The following is an 18,157-nucleotide window of genomic DNA, read 5'->3' as shown; positions in this document are numbered from 1 at the left end:
ATGCTTCCTTTCTTTTGGTTTTGCTCCTGTGGAATTATTTGCTTCCTGTTCTTTCCTGGGTGTAGTGAGCCTCCTTGGATTGGAGTTTTCCTTCTAGTATCTTCTGTAGTGCTTGGTTTGTGGCTACATACTGTTTAGATTTGGTATTGTCATGGAATATCTTGTTTTCTCCATCTATTGTGATTGAAAGTTTTGCTGGGTAAAATAGTGTGGGTTGACATCTGTGCTCTCTTTGTGTCTCCATGACATCTCACCAGGCCCTTCTGGCTTTCATAGCCTGTGATGAGAAGTAAGGTGTAATTCTGATAGGTGTGCCTTTATATGTGCCTTGGCCTTTTTTTTCCCTTGTAGCATTTACAGTTCTTTTTTTCTTGTTGTTCTGTACATGTAGTGTTTTGATTTTTATGTTATGGGAACATTTACTTTTCTGGTCTAACCCATTTGTTTTTCTCTAGGCTTCTCCTTTGTTTATAGGTATTTCTTTCTTTAAGTTGGGGAGGTTTTCTTCTATGATGTTGTTGAAAGTATGTTCTAGGTTTTGGAATATGGAGTCTATGTCTTCTACTCCTGTTATTCTTAGGTTTGGTCTTTTCATATTGTCCCAGAGTTCTTGGATGTTTTGTGTCAGGAACTCTTTAGGTTTAACATTTTCTGATGTATAAAGTTCTTCAATAGTATGTTCTACAAATGACATTTTCTCTTTCATCTCTTGTATTCTGTTATTGATGTCTGTGTCTGTAGTTCCTCTTCTCTTCCCTATGTTACATATCCAGAATTGCCTTTGTTTGCATTTAGTTTATTGCTTCTATTTCCATTCTTAGGTCCGGGACAGTTTTTTTTTTTTTTTTTTTTTTCATTTCTTTCTCCCATTTGGTTGTATTTTTTTGTATTTCTTTAAGGAATTTACTCAGTGTCTTTGCCTATTTTATTGTGTTTTCCTGTGTTCCTTTAAGGAATTTATTCAATTCCTTCACCTGTTTAGTTTTATTTTCTTGCAGTTCTTTAAGATATTTACTTTCTTCTTTTACGGCCTCTATCATTTTCATAATCCCATATTATGATCATTTTCTTGTGCTTCTGGTATGATAGGATCCTCAGGGCTTGATGTATTAGGAGAGATGGGTTTTGGGTGGTGTCATATGGCCCTGTTTTTTGTTTCTGGTGTTCTTGCACTGACCTCTAGCCATTTGGTTGACTGTGTTAATAGCAGGCCTGGTGGTGTCTGATAGTAATAGATCTCTGGTGTTGTAGGTAATGCTTGTGGTCCCAGATGTCCTCAGTCCTCTGGTTTTCCTGCTTCTTCCTGATCCCTACTGGTCTCTAGTGTCTCAATTCTGGGGGGGGTCCCAGGGAATGGCACAGGCCAGGGAACTGCTGTCCCCTGACCTGTGCTGGTCTCAGGGGTGGTCTCTGGAATGGTGCAGGCTTGGGAAATGGGGTATGGGACATTCAGGGGAAGTGGAGCACAGAGGGTTCTGGGCAGAACTCTCCACTGTTGCTGGTAGGCTGTGGCAAGCTAATAAATGGGGTGTGAAGGATGAAATTTCTTACATGCTGCTCCCTGATTCTTTCTGGTCTTGGGGGTCTCACATAGGAGTGGGTACCAGGAAATTGCCTAGAAGCACAATGTTGAAACTGGTTTCCTGGTCAGCTGCCTTTTACAGTTTTTATGACTCTTTTCCAAATGTTTCTTGAGTGTCAGGTTCAGAAGTTGTATTGTAGATGTAGTGAGGCTAGTGAATTTTTTCTGCATTTTGACTTTTTGTGGCTTTCTGTAATAGTCTACTGCTGTTGCAAAAAGAAGCATCATAGATGGGGCGTGGTGTGTATGATAGTATGAGGATAAAGATTTGCATTGCAGTTAGGAATTATACTGGTTCAGGACAATGGTGGTAGCAGGTTGTTCCCTGAGATATATAGCCTCACTAGCTATGTGTAATTAGTTAGGTTTACAGTACCAGACATGATTATTGTGCTGCTGAGGACTTAACTCCAATTAGATAGTTTTTTTGTTTACTTCCAAGATTAAAAAGACATTTTAAGCACATTCCTATCTTTCTTGTATCTTTAAAAGTTAAGGGTAGGAAACTATAGTCTTTCCTATGTGGACAATAACTATAAATTGGCCTCACTAATCTAACACTTGATAGTTTAAGATTATGAACACTGTTACTTACCATAATACTGAACTTGTAAGTGTGGCCTAAACTAACTTAAAATATCATTAATTATTATATCTTCAGGGACTGTTATAATTATTCCTCAAGCAGATGGGTAGCCATTGAAAGCTTCCTTTCATAAATTATGGCTTAAAGAGGAAATTAAAAAAAAAAACAGATAAAATACTAACTCAGACAGACCTGGATGGTACTGTGTTTGAAAGTAACATAACAGAGCCTATTTATATATTTTTTTGTCTATTGTAATGTGAGGAAAAACTGTATGGTTGTGGAGAATCGGGGATATTCTGTGTGAATTGATTCTCTCATTTAACAATGTGGGTCCTGGAGAGTGAACTCAGATCATCATCACTGGGCTCTGTGGCAAGTACCTTTACTCACTGATCCATCTTGCTAGACTGCAGTGACCATTCATAAGAACATAACAACAACAACAGCAACAAACCCTCAGCTTTCTGATGTTGCACTAATTGACATTTTAAATAGGTGTGCATTTTTCAGGTTGAGATAATGTTCTTCCAATTTCCTTTGTTTAGGGAGAGATATTTGGCTTATAGTTATGTGAGAGGTAATTTTTAATTAAATTTTTAATTCTTGTATTAATTAATGTTTATTTACATTGTATCCCAGCTGTATGCCCCTCCCTCATTCCCTTCTAATCCCACCCTCCTTCCCTCATCTTCTCCCTACCCCTCTCTAAGTTCACTGATAGGGGAGGCCCTCCTCCCCTTCCATCTGACCCTAGCTTATCAGGTGTCATCAGGACTGGCTGTAATATCCTCCTCTGTGGCCTTGCAAGGCTGCTCCTCCTTTTGGGGGGGGGAGGTCAAAGTGCCAATCACTGAGTTCATTTCACGAACAGTCTCTGTTCTCCTTACTAGGGCACCCAGTTGGATACTGAGCTGCCATGGGCTACGTCTTAGCAGGGGTTCTAGGTTATATGCATGAATGGTCCTTGGTTGGAGAATCAGTCTCAGAAAAGACTCCTGTGCTCAGATATATTTGGTCCTTGTGGAGCTCCTGTCCTCTCCAGGTTTTACTAACCCCCCCTTCTTTCATATGATTCCCTGCATTCTACACAAGGTTTGGTTATGAGTCTCAGCATCTGCTTTTATATACTGCTGGGTAGAGTCTTTCAGAGGTCCTCTATGGTAGGCTCCTGTCCTGTTTCTTGTTTTCTCCTACTTCCAATGTTCATACCATTTGTCTTTCTACATAAGGATTGATCATCTTACCCCAGGACCTCCTTCTTGTTTAGCTTCTTTAGGTGTACAGATTTTAGTTTGTTTATCCTATCTTTTAGGTCTAGTATATACTTATAAGTGAGCATATACTGTGTGTGTGTTTCTGCTTCTGGGATAGCTCACTCAGGATGATCTTTTCTAGATCCCCCCATTTACCTGCAAATTTCATAATTTCTTTGTTTTTAATTGCTGAGTAGTATTCCATTACATACAACCCTTTCTGTGTTAGAGTCTGTGGTTGTAAGAATGAGAAATGTCCCCCAAAGACTCAGAGGTGTGTAAACATTGTCCCCAGTTGGTGGTACTTTTAGGAATATTATACCAAATGGAGCCTTGCTCTAAAAGTAGTTCACTAAGGCTAGACATCGAGTATTTATAGCCTAGCTCCATTCCTAGTTTGTCTTCTCTTCTGTTTGTTTACAGATAAAGATATGATCTCTTATGTTCTTACTCCTCTGGTCTGCTGCCTAGCCTCCCCACCAGAGTGAACCTGTATTCCTCTAGAAGTGTAAAGCAAAATAAACTCTTTCTTCCTGAAGTTGCCACAGTCATGGTGTTTTAACACAGCCCCAAAAGCCACTAATACAGAGGCAATTTACTTTCTAATTTAATGATGACCACTACAACAAAGGGTGAACACATACATATAATTTGATAAAAAATATGTAGCATATCATGGTTTTCATGAATTATTCTATATTCTATAGCCTGATTCACTTGAGCTATAGTTCTCTGTTAAAAGTCTTCTAGAACTATAATGGAAATGGCAAGCATAAGATATGAACAGTTTCTGAATCGGAAGATAAATGAGTATTTTAATGCTTAATCAAAATGCATTAGGGTCTACAACAAAAGAACTAACATAATATAAAATATACCAATAAACACATTTATACATTTAATATTTTCTACTGTTGTACAAATAATAAATCGCAACCAAACTTGGTTAGAATTCTGTTGTGAAAGTTTATTTTTTTCTTCTTCATGAATTATTTCAGAGGTAATTGTTACCAGCAAGTGACTATGACCTACTAGCATTTCAAATCCTCTATAAATGCTTTCCAAGTTTATACACAGTGGGGAATTTGTCCTCTATTGTAAATAGTCTACAGCTCTGCTTAACAAAATGAACTGAGTTATCAAATTGTACATATTAATTTAATGAAAATAAGCTAAACTGTATACAGTCAGGTGCAAGCTGATTTTAAATTTTGTAATTCAAAGGTTAAAAATCACTTATTTCTGTTTTGGAAGTTGTCTCCTGTACCAATGAGTTCAAGGCTCTTCCCCACTTATTAATAACCTTAGTTTGTCTGGTTTTATGTTGAGGTCTTTGATCCACTTGGACTTTAATTTTGTGCAGGGTGATAAATATGGATCTATTTTCATTTTTGTACACGTAAACATCCAGTTAGACCAGCACCATTTGTTGAAGATTATTTCTCTTTTCCAATGTATTGTTTTGGCTTCTTAGTAAAAAATCAAGCATCCATAGGTGTGTGGGTTTATTTCTGGGTCTTCTATTCAATTCTATTTATCCTCTAGCCTGTTTCTCTGCCAGTACCATACAGTTTTTATTACTCTTGCTCTATACTATAGCTTGATATCAGGGATTGAGATACCTCCAGAAGATCTATTATTGTACAGGATTGTCTTAGCTATTCTTGTTTGTTTTTTTTTTTTTCCATATGAAATTGAAAATTGTTCTTTCAAGTTCTGAAAAAAAATGTGTTGGTATTTTGATGGGATCTGCATTGAATCTGTAGATTGCTTTTGGTAGGATGGTCATTTTCACTATGTTAACCCTAATAATCCATGAGCATGGGAGCTCTTTCCATCTTCTGATATCCTCTTTGATTTTTTTTCTTCAGAGACTTGTAGTTTTTTTGTTTTTTGTTTTTTGTTTTCCATGGAGGTCATTCACTTGCTAAGACAGGGAACAGGACAGGAGCCTAAGACAGACAGCTTCTGAAAGACTTCATTGATGCAGGTATTGAAACATAGGCTCATAACCAAACTTTGGGCAGAATGCATGGAATTTTATCAAAGAAGGAGAAGATAGAAAGACCTGTAGAAGATAGGAGCTCCAACAGGAAACCAACAGAAAGAAAAAAAAACTATCCCTGGGAGCCTTACAGAGACTGATACCCAAACCAACGACCATGCATGGAGTGGACTTAATGCTCATATGTGAGTCATAGACTCAGTCTCCTTGTGAGTTCCATAGTAAGGGGATTAGGAGTTGTTTCTGGCATGAACTCAATGGCAGGCTCTCTAATCACCTCCCCCTGGGATGTGCAGCCTTGCCAGACCACAGAGAAAGACAATGCAACCAGTCCTAATTAGACCTGATAGGCTAGGGTCAGATAGAAGGAGAGGAGGTCGTCCCTATTATTTTACTAGGGGAGGGGCATAAAGGGAATAAAGAGAGGAAGGGTGGGATTGGGATGAGATGAGAGAGGGGGCAAGGCAGAGATACAAAGTGAATTAATCATAATAAATAATAATAATTAATAAGATGCAAAAATCACTTATTTCAACAATATTAAATCGTAAGGTAACAAATATGGTAAGTACATAATATCTGTTAAGAGATAAAGTTATGGCTGGAGAGATGACTCAGATGACTCAGAGGCAACCATCACTGGTTAATCATCCTGAGGTCCTGAGTTCAATTTGCAGAAAGTACATGGTACCTAATGATCATCTATAATTACATCTTGTGTTCTCTCCTGCAGAACACTGTATACAAAATCAATAATTCTTACAAAAAGATGAAGTTATATTTATTTGAAAGTTACAGTTTATAAATATATATCATACTTTACTGCTGATTTAACAAAATATGATCCACTTCATTTAAAATATTTGTGGGTATGTGAATACTAGTGGCCTACAAAATATCTGTTGTGTTTTCTGATAGATACCCATTTTGAACATTGTAAAAAACATTTCTATAATTCTTATTGAATACCTAACTCTAAACATATTTTAGTCTTGTTTTGACTAATGATATGGAATATAGAATGTTCAAAATATTTTATAATTGAAATGGGAGAGAAAACTTTTTGTTTATACTTAATGATCAGTGATGTCAAGACCTTCCAAGATAGACTCTTACTCTTTTTTTTAATTTTTTATTAATTACACTTTATTCATTTTGTATCCCCCAATAAGCCCCTCCCTCCTCCCCTCCCGATCCCACTCCCTCCCCTTTCTGCATGCATGCCACTCCCCAAGTCCACTGTTAGGGGAGGTTCTCCTCTCCTTTCTGATCTTAGTCTATCAGTTCTCATCAAAATTGGCTGCATTGTCCTCTACCGTGGCCTGGTAAGGCTGCTCCCCCCTCAGGGGGAGGTGATCAAAGAGCAGGCCAATCAGATTATGTCAGAGGCAGTCCCTCTTCCCATTACTATGTAACCCACTTGGATACTGAACTGCCATGGGCTACATCTGTGCAGAAGTTCTAGGTTATCTCCACAAATAGTCCTTGGTTGGAGTATGAGTCTCTGGGAAGTTCCCTGTGTTCAAATTATCTTGTTCTGTTGCTCTGCTTGTGGAGTTCCCATTCCCTCCAGCTTTTACTATTTCCCACTTCTTACATAAAATTCCATTTACTCTGCCCATCAGTTGGCCATCAGACTCTTACTCTTAAAATCTTTTCATTACTTGACCTGAGTTATTACATTGACCTTACTAACTTAATGAAAATAAATTAACCTCTGTACTGTGGTCATGGTTATTTTATTATTATGTGGCAGGAGGATTTTCTTTACTGGCCCAATCTAATTGGTGTTCTGTATGTTTCTTGTATATTTATAGGTATCTCTTTCTTTATGTTGGGGAATTTTTCTTCTGTGATTTTGCTGAAAATATTTTTAGGTCTTTGGATCCGGGATTCTTCAAATTCTTCTATTCCCATTATTCTTACATTAGGTCTTTTATATATTTCCCATATTATCCCATGTTTTGTGGCAATATTTTAGATTTAACATTTTATATGATTGATGTATCAATTTCTTCTATAATATCTTCTAAGCCTTAGATTCTCTCTTCTGTCTCCTGTATTCTGTTGGTGAAGTTTGTGCCTGTTATTTCTATTCTTCTCCCCTGGTTGTCAATCTTCAGGATTCCCTTAGTTAATGTTTTCTTTATTGCTTCTACTTTCATTTTTAGGTCTTGAGCAGTTTTATTCATTTCTTTCACTGGATTAACTGTATTTTCTTCTATTCTTTGAAAAATTTTATTTGTTTTCTTTTTTAAAGCCTCTACTTGTTTGATTGTGTTTTCCTGTGTTTCTTTAAGGGATTTACTCCTTACTTCTTTAAATGTCTCAATCATCTTTACAAGATTGGATTTAAGTTCATTTTCTTGTCCTTTGGTTGGGTTAGGATATTTAGGACCTTTGTAGTAGTATAGCTGTGCTCTGAAGGTAGAATTTTGTCCTGGCTCTTGTTTGTTTTCTTATGCTGGCTTTTAACCATGGTTATCCTAGAAGTTCCTGATGTAACAGGTATCAGGAGAGCAGACCTAAACTTTAGTGGGTAGCCTTGGGTGAGATATTCCTGCTGGCCTGAGGCAGTGGCCCGATAATGGAGCTTGATATTCCTTGGGCTCTTCAGGTCTCCTTGGGAATTCTCTAATGGGGCTAGGAGAACAATATGCAGTTTACCTCTGCTGGCTGTGTCCCAGGCAAACCTGGCCTGGAGGGAAAGTGACAGAGCAGGGTGGAGGTGTCTAATATGGATGTTCCTGGAACCAGGCAGGCCTGGATGTTCCTGGGGCCCTGCAGGTATCCTTGGGAATGCAGTGGATGGGTCTCTGAGGAGAGCCTGTAGCTCACATCTGCTCAATGAATGTTTTGTTAACCTGTCTAAGCAAAGAATTTATGTTCTTAGGCATAAACTAAATTTCAGAATTCATCTATTTTTTATAAATTGGGGAACAGAATACACTGATAAGAAAACATGTAATTCTATACCATTTTATTGACAAATATATGTCAATGTTCATATGTAAATAGACACAGGCTCATGGGAGAATTCTACAGTTGATAATGGCAGATCTATATAGGAAAGCCTATCATCTGAAACAAATAAGAATCAAAACCAAATAGCAAGCTGTGTGGATACTTTGAAAATATGACTAACAGTTATTTGACTATTAAGACATGAAGGAACTTTTTCCACTTTTCAAGGAAAAGCTAGTATGACGGGAATGACTCTGTATAACATCTGATTCAAAGTACGGAAAGGCAATACAGTTTCTCCTTGGTGTTCTCTTTGTCTCTCAAGATGCTTAATGTGGAAATTCTAGTCATGTGAAGAGACCATATGAAGGTGCTTTCAGTTGATAGCCTTTAATAAATCTCAGCATTAGCACGAGAATGAGTTGCCTGCCATGTATGAATGAAATTCTCACAAGTAGCTACAATTCTGTTCATTTTCAAACTTCATGAAACAAAAACAGCAATAATGTCTAGTTGAGTACAATCAATACTTAGTAAAGAGTAATAAGCATATCCATTTATTTTTCGGTGTCAGTCATTGAACAAAGGGTCTTGCACATGCTTTTCATTGAAACTTGAATTAAATAAAAGATGATTGAGATATAAGAGGGATCCACAATGATGGCGACTAGCACACACAGTTTCTGAGAGGCAGAGGAGCTGAAACGTTGAATCGGTAGGTGGAAGGACAACTAAAGCCAGAAAACCGACAGTGAGTCTTTCTGAACAAGAGGGAACATCACTTGAGTTGAGATCAGGTCACCTACAGTCTTCTTTGGGGAAAGAGAAAAATGATCTGTTGATCCCCATGCACTCCTCTTTTTCTGGTCACCCTCCTCCTCAGCAGAGCCATCTCATAGAGATTCTCAGCACAGAAGTCACTGCCTAGGGACTGCCACAGCAGAGGAGGGACTCCTAGCTCCTAAGACATGGCTGCTAGCTGTACCTGCCTTTTGAATCCCAGATCTGCAGTACCATCCTCCCTGGGTCCCAAGTCTTGGAGCAGCCCTACTGACTCCACAGGGTCTCCCAGTCAGTGACTATACAGGCAGTACAACCCCTCAGTTGCAGATAACCGGCTATACAGGCACCAAAGTCCAGCAGACCCATCAAACAAACCAGGTACACCAGGCACCAGGCACTAGGCACCAGGCCACCTAGGTCTGCGGAGCACTGTTGGGGCTCTCCAGGACTTCCCAGAAGGCATCTGGACCTTCCTTCCAGTCTGCAGGTGCAGCTGGACTCCCTAATTTAGCAGCTGCAACACCACTGAGTTGGTGGAGCTCTTCAGTCCTCTTGCATATGACTTAGCAGGTCCAAACCAGGGAGTAGAGAGCCTTGATACCCCGGTCCTTGCTGATGTGATCTGCTTGAGAGTAAGTGTGCACTCAAGTGCCTTCAGAGCCCCAGATCCAGGGTCCTTCCAAACTGGCAGCCAGACATCAGATCCCTCCCATCCATACACCCACTTTGGGAAACAGAGGGACTTTTGAGACAATGAAGCCCCTGCTTTGGGGGTCCAACAGTGGTGTTCAGGCAAATAACACCTGGAGCTCAGACAGAGCCAAATACCAGTAGCCTATAGGCCACTGAGGTATTCAGGGAATTTGCATAAGGAAATTGCTCCCGCAATTATCACCAGCACCTCCTACACCCTCAGTGTAAGAGCAAGAATGCCTGCAAGGCAATGCTTCTCCCACACAATCAAGGGTTCTACAATTTCTAGCACCCTGTCCCTCAAGACACATTTCCATGCACATGCACATGCATGCCCCCATTTGTCCTTCTGCACACTCAGATTTTCCTCCCCCAGGTACAGCTGAAACACCAACACATACGCTGAAACCACCTGACCTCTCTCATCTTCCTGAAGAATTCTCCAGACACCAGAGAAAGACAGTACCATTCTGATTTGCAGAATCCAGAAACAAACAGTGAAGGTTACAGATAAACAAATGGCCAAGGTGCAGCAAAAAACACATCTAACAAAAATCAGGACATTATTGCTTCAGCAGCAACACCCCAAATTAATGGATAATCCAATTCATAGGAAACACAGGAAAATGACTTTGAAGCTATGCTTGTCCACTTATTAGAGGCACACAAAATTGAAACAAACAAATATCTTAGAGAAAGAACCAAAAAAATACAGTTAAAGAAGAAACAAACAACTCTCAAAAACTGGCCACAGAAGTGGAGGCAAAGAAAGAGGAAATGAACAAAGTTCTCGAAGAAACACAGGCAAATTTAGCCAAACAAATGGAGGCACAAGTAGAGATACAATTAATGGCATATAGAGAAGAAATGAACAAAAAAAAAAAATAGAGAACTTCTTAGAGAGAAAGGAATCTACATTCAAACAGATGAAGGAAATAGTGCAAGGCATGAAAACAGAATTAGAATGAATAAAGAAAACACAAAATGAGAAAAGCCTGGAGCTAGAGAACTTAGAGAAAAGAGCAGGAACCACAATGGTAAGCATCACCAATAGAATACAAGAGATGGAAGACAGAAACTCTGATGCTGAACATACACTCACAGAAATTAATACTCCTCTCAAAGAAAAAGTAAAATCAGCAAAGTCCCAAACACAAAAAAAAATACAAGAAATCAAGGACGCTATGAAAAGGCAAAATCTAAGAGTAAAGGGAATTGATGAAAAAGATTTCCAGACTCCAAAGTCCAGAAAAATATTTTAAGAAAATAATAGAAGAAAATTTTCCCAACTTAAAGAAAGACAAGTTCACAAATATACAAGAGGCCTACAGAACAGCAAATAGAGTAGACCAGAAAAGAAACTCCTCACGTCAAATTATAATCAAAACACTAAAACTACAGAACAAAGAAAAGATATTAAAAGCAGCAAGGGAAAAAGGCCAAGTAACATATAAAGGTAGAACTATCAGAATTACACCGGATTTCTCATTAGAAACTCTGAAAACCAGAAGGGCCTGGGCAGGTGTCATGCAGACTTAAGGGAACACAGATGCCAACCAAGACGACTATACCCACCAAAGCTTTCAATCAACACAGATGGAGAAAAAAATATTCAATGACAAAACTAAATTTAAGCAATATCTACTGAGCAAAACAGCCCTACAAAAAATACTAGAAGGAAACCTCCAATCCAACAAAAACAACTATACCCAAGAAAACATAGCATACAGATAATTTCCCAACAAAAATTAAAAGAAAACAAGCAATGAATCACAGTAAGAACACCAATTCCACAATAAAAGGAACTAATGTTCATCAGTCACTATTATCTATCATGATTAATGGACTCAACTCCCCCCCCCAAAAAAAAAGAAAGAGACTAACAGAATTGGTGCAGAAACAGGATGCAACATTCTGCTGGATCCAAGAAACATACCTCTGCAACAAAGATGAACACTGCCTCAGAGTAAAGAGCTGGAAAAATGTTTTTCAAAAAAAATGGACCCAGATAACCAGCTGGGGTAGCTATCTTAATATCTAATAAAATGGACTTTCAACCAAAATTATTGAAAAAAGATGAGGAGGGACAATACATTCTCATCAAAGAAAAAATCCACCAAAAGAGGACATCACAATTCTGAACATCTATGTCCCAAATACAAGAGCACCTACATTCATAAATGAAATATTAAAGCTAAAATCACTCATTGATCCCAATACCTTACTACTGGGAGACTTCAACACCCCACTTTTACCAAGGGACAGATCATCTAGACAGAAGCCAAATAGGGAAATAAAGGACTTACACAGGTCCTAAATCAAATGAACCTAATAGATGTCTACAGAACTATCCACCAAAAACTCAAAAGAATATACCTTCTTTCAAGCACCTCATGGAACTTTCTCCAAAATAGACCATATAGTTGGTCACAAAACAAACCTCAACAGATACAAGAAGTTTGAAATAAGCCCCTGTATTCTATCTGAATACCATGGGCTAAAGCTGGACCTCAACAACAATGGAAATAGCAAAGAGCCTACAAAAACATGGAAACTGAAAAAATTGCGGCTCAATGACAGCTGGGTTAAGGAAGAAATAAAGAAAGAAATAAAAGACTTTCTAGAATTCAATGAAAACGAAGATGCAATATACCCTAATTTATGGGACACAATGAAAGCAATGCACAGAGGAAAATTCATAGCACAAAGTGCCTTCAAGAAGACATTTGTGACATTACATACAAGCAACTTAATGGCCCAACTGAAAGCCCTAGGGGGGAAAAAAAAGCAAATACACCCAAGAGGAGCAGATGGCTGGAAATAATCAAACCCAGGAATGAAATCAATCAATTAGAAACAAATAAAACAATTCAAAGAATCAATGAAACCAAGAGCTGGTTCTTTGAGAAAATCAACATGATAGAAAAACCCTTGGCCAACGTAAGTAAAAGGCAGAGAAAATCTGCCTAAATCAGTAAAATCAGAAATGACAAGGGGAATATAACTATAGACACTGAGGAAATCCAAACAATCATTAGATCATACTACAAAAGCCTATATGCCACAAAATTTAAAAACCTAAAAAAAAAGGACAATTTTTGTGATAGATTCCGTCTACAAAAATTAAGTCAAAATCAGGGAGAAAGATTGAACAGTCCTATATCCCCCAAGGAAATTGAAGCAGTCATCAACAGTCTCCCTTCCAAAAAAAAGCCCTGGGCCAGATGTTTGTAGGGAAGATTTCTACCAGACCTTCAAAGAAGTGCTAACTCCAAATCTCTCCAAACTATTCCACAAAATAGAAAAAGTAGGAACATTACCAAACTGATTCTGTGGAGCCACAGTCACCTTGATACCTAACCCACACAAAGACCCAAGAAAGAAAGAGAACTTCAGACCTATCTCTCTTATGAACATTGAGGCAAAAATACTGAATAAAATACTTGCAAACCAAGTCCAAGAAAACATCAAAGATATCATCCACCATGACCAAGTAGGCTTCATTCCAGGCTTGCAAGGGTGGTTCAACATATGGAAAACCATCAATATAATCCACCATAGAAACAAACTGAAGAAGAATAACCACATGATCATGTCCTTAGATGTCGAAAAAGCATTTGACAAAATCCTACATCCATTCATGTTAAAAGACTTGGAGAGATCAGGGATAAAAGGCACATACCTAAACATAGTAAAGGCAATATAGTGCAAGTCTATAGGTAAAATCAAACTCAATGGAGAGAAACTTAAATCAATCCCACTGAAAGCAGGGATAAGGCAAGGCTACCCACTCTCTCCATATTGTTTTAACGTAGTACTTAAAATCCTAACTAAAGCAATAAGACAACTAAAGTAGGTCAAGTGGCTACAAATTAGAAAAGAAGAGGTCAAAGTTTCACTATTCCCAGATGATATGATAGTATATTTGAGAGACCCCAAAAATTCAACCAGAGAACTCCTTCAGCTGATGAACACCTTCAGCAAAGTGACAGGATACAAAATAAACTAAAAAAAAAAATCAGAAGCTTTCCTGTATACCAAAGACAAAAAGGCTGAGAAAGAAATCATGGGAACAACACCCTTCACAACAGACACTAATAACATAAAGTACCTTGGCATAACTAACCAAGCAAGTGAAAGACCTGTTTGAAAAAAACAAAAAACAAAAAACAAACAAACAAAAAAACTTCAAGTCTCTGAGGAAAGAATTTGAAGTTGGTAGTAGAAGATGGGAAGATCCCCCATGCTCATGGATTAGTAGGATTAACATCATGAAAATGGCCATTCTGCCAAAAGCAATCTACAGATACAATGCAAATCCCATCAAAATTCCAACACAATTCTTTTTTTACTCTTTTTTTCTTAATTACACTTTATTCACTTTGTATCCCCCCATAAGCCCCTCCATCCTCCCCTCCTAATCCCATTTCCCATCTCCCTTCTTCACGCATGCCTCTCCCCAAGTCCACAGATAGCGGAGGTCCCCCTCTCCTTCCTTCTGATCTTAGTCTATCAGATCTCATTAGGAGTGGCTGCATTGTCATCTTCTGTAGCCTGGTAAGGCTGCTTCCCCCTCAGGGGGAGGATATCAAAGAGCAGGCCAATCAGACTATGTCTGAGGCAGTCCCCCTTCCCATTACTTTGTAACCGACTTGGACAATAAACTGCCATGGGCTACATCTGAGCAGAGGTTCTAGGCTATCTCCATGCCTGGTACTTGGTTGGAGTGTGAGTCTCTGGGAAGAACCCTGTGTTCAAATTTTCTGGTTCTGTTGCTCTCCTTGTGGAGTTCCTGTCCTCTCCAGATCTTACTATTCCCCACTTCTTACATAAGATTCCATGCACTGTAACCAACAGTTGACTATAAGTCTCAGTATCTGCTTTGATAGTCTGCAGGGCATAGCCTTCCAGAGTCCCTCTGTGGCAGGTTCCTAATTTTTTTTCTGTTTTAATCTTCTGGTGTCCATCCTCTTTGCCTTTCAGGATGGGGATTGAGCATTTTAGTCAGAGTACTCTCTCTTGATTAGTTTCTTTAGATGCACAGATTTTAGTAGGTTTATCCTATATTATATGTCTATATGACTGAGTATATACCGTGTGTGTCTTTCTGCTCCTGGGACAGCTAACTCAGGATGATCCTTTCCAGGTCCCACCATTTATCTGCAAATTGCATGATTTCCTTATTTTTCATTGCTGAGTAATATTGCATTGTGTAGATGTACCAAAATTTCTGCATCCATTCTTCAGTTGAGGGGCATCTGGGCTATTTCCAGCTTCTGGCTATTACAAATAAAGGTGCTATACACATGGTCGAGCAAATGAACTTATTGTGTACTTGAGCCTCTTGCGGATATATGACTAGGAGTGGTATTGCTGGGTCTTGAGGAAGTGCTATTCCTAGTTGTCTGAGAAAGTTCCATATTGATTTTCAGAGTGGTTGTACAAGTTTACATTCCCACCAGCAGAGGAAGAGGGTTCCCCTTCTTAGGGTTGTTTGATTTGCATCTCTCTGATGCCTAAGGATGTTGAGCATCTCTTTAAGTGTTTCTCTGCCATTCGATATTCTTCTACATAGAATTCTCTGTTTAGCTCTGTTCCCCATTTTTTAATTGGATTACTTGGTTTGCTGATTTTCAGCTTTTTTGGTTCTTTTTACATACTGGATATCAGCCTTCTGTCAGATAAAGGTTTCATGAAGATTTTTTCCCAATCTGTAGGCATTCATTTTGTTTTGATGACGGTGTCCTTTGCTTTCCAGAAGCTTTTCAGTTTCATGAGGTCCCATTTATTGATTATTGCTCTTAGGAACTTGTCTCCTGTACCAATGAGTTCTAGGGTCTTCCCCACTTTTTCTTCTAACTGATTTAATGTGTCTGGTTTTATGTTGAGGTCTTTTATCCACTTGGACTTTAGTTTGTGCAGGGTGGTAAGTATGGATTTATTTGAATTTTTAAACATGTAGACATCCAGTTAGACCAGCAGTATTTGTTGAATATGCTATCTTTTTTCCATTGTATGGTTTCGGCATCTTTGTCAAAGATCAGGTGTCCATAATTCTGTGGGTTTATTTCTAGGTCTTCTGTTCGGTTCCATTGATCCACCATTCTGTTTCTATGCCAGTACCATGCAGTTTTTATTACTGTTGCTCTATAGTACAGCTTAAGATCAGGGATTGTGATACCTCCAGAAGATCTCTTATTGTAGAGGATTGTTTTAGCAATTCTGTGTTTCTTGTTATTCCATATGAACTTGAAAATTTTTCTTTCCAGTTCTGTAAAGAATTGTATTGGTAATTTTGTGGGTATTGCTTTGAATCTGTAGATTGATTTTGGAAAGATGGCCATTTTTGCTATGTTAATCCTCTCAAGCCATGAGCATGGGCATTATTTTGATCTGGTATATTCTTCTAATTCTTTCTTCAGAGATTTGAAATTTTTTTCATACAAGTCTTTGCCTTGATTGGTTAGGGTTACACCAAGGTACTTTATGCCATTTGTGGCTATTGTGAAGGGTGTTGTTTCCCTATTTTCTTTCTCAGACCTTTTTTCTTTTGTGTACAGGATGGCTACTGATTTTTTTGAGTTGATTTTGTATCCGGTCACTTTGCTGAAGGTGTTTATCAGTTGTAGATGTTCCCTGGTAGAGTTTTTGAGGTCACTCAGGTATACTATCAAATCATCTGCAAGTAGTGATAATTTGACTTCTTCCTTTCCAATTTGTATCCCCTTGATCTAATTCAACTGTTTTATTGCTCTAGCAAGGACTTCCAGAACTATGTTGAAGAGATATGGAGAGAGTGAGCAGCCTTGCCTTGTCTCTGATTTCAGGGGGATTGCTTTAAGTTTCTCCAACACAATTCTTTAGAGACCTTGAAAGAAAAATTCTCAACTTCATATGGAGAAGCAAAAATCCCAGAATTTCCAAAATGATCCTGTACAACAGAATGTCTAAAGGCATCTCCATCTTTGATCTCAAGCTTTATTTCAAAGCAATAGTAATAAAAACTGCATAGAAACAGGCTAGAGTATCAAAGGAATTGATTGGAAGTTCCAGAAATAAACCCACACACCTATCAGTACTTGTTTTTTGACAAAGAAGCAAAAAAACATTCAATGGAAAAAAAGACAGCAACTTCAACAAATAGTGCTGGTCCAACTGGATGTATACAGCCAGAAAATGCAAATAGATCAATGTTTATCACCCTACACAAGACTAAACTCTAAGTGGATCAAAGACCACAACATAAAACCAGATACACTAAACTGGTTAGAAGAAAAATTGGGGAAGAGCCTAGAACTCACTGGCACAGGAAACAACTTCCTGAGCAGAACACCAACATCACAGGCTCTAAGAGCAGCAATCAATAAATGGGACCTCATGAAATTGATAAGCTTCTGTAAAGCAAAAAGACACTGTCATTAGAATAGTACTACAGCCTACAGATTGGGAAAGGATCTTCACAAACCCAATATCTGACAGGAGGCTTACATCCAGAATATATAAAGAACTAAAGAAGTTAAAGAGCCATAAATCATGCAATGCAATTAAAAATGGTATAAGGAACTAAACAGAGAGTTTTCTGTAGAGGAATATAGAATGGCAGAGAAACACTTAAAGAGATGCTCAACAGCCTTCACCATCAGAGAGATAGAAATCAAAACTACCCTTAGTTTTCACCTTACACACATCAAAATGGCTAAGATCAAAAACTCAAGTTGACAACACATGCTAGAGAGATTGTGGAGAAACCGGAACACTCCTCCCTTATTGGTGGGAATGTAATCCAGTACAACCGCTTTGGAAATCAATCTGGATCTTTCTCAGACAATTAGGAATACTGCTTTCTCAAGATCCAACTATATCACTCCTAGGCATATATCCAAAGGATGCTCAAGTACACAAGGATATTTTCTCAACCATATTCGTAATAGCCAGAACCTGGAAATAACCGAGATGTCCATCAATGGAGGAATGGATACAGAAATTGTGGTACATATACACAATGGAATAATACTCAGCAATTAAGGCCAAGGAAATCGTGAAATTGGCAGGCAAATTGTGTGAACTAGAAAATATCATCCTGAGTTAGGTATCTCAGAAGGAGAAAGACACACACAGTATATACTCACTTATAGATATTAGACCTATAAGAAAGGATAAACATACAGAAAACTGAACACCTAAAGAGGATAAACAAGAAAGAGATCATGGGGTTAGATGATCAATCCTCACTTTGAATAACAAAGGGGAGGGACATTGGATGTAGGAGAATTCAAGTCATAGGACAG

This window comes from Psammomys obesus, unplaced genomic scaffold (assembly GCF_907164565.1).
Source record: "Psammomys obesus unplaced genomic scaffold, mPsaObe1.curated_primary_1811, whole genome shotgun sequence".
Taxonomy (NCBI): Eukaryota; Metazoa; Chordata; class Mammalia; order Rodentia; family Muridae; genus Psammomys; species Psammomys obesus.
Note: the sequence above shows the minus strand (reverse complement) of the source record.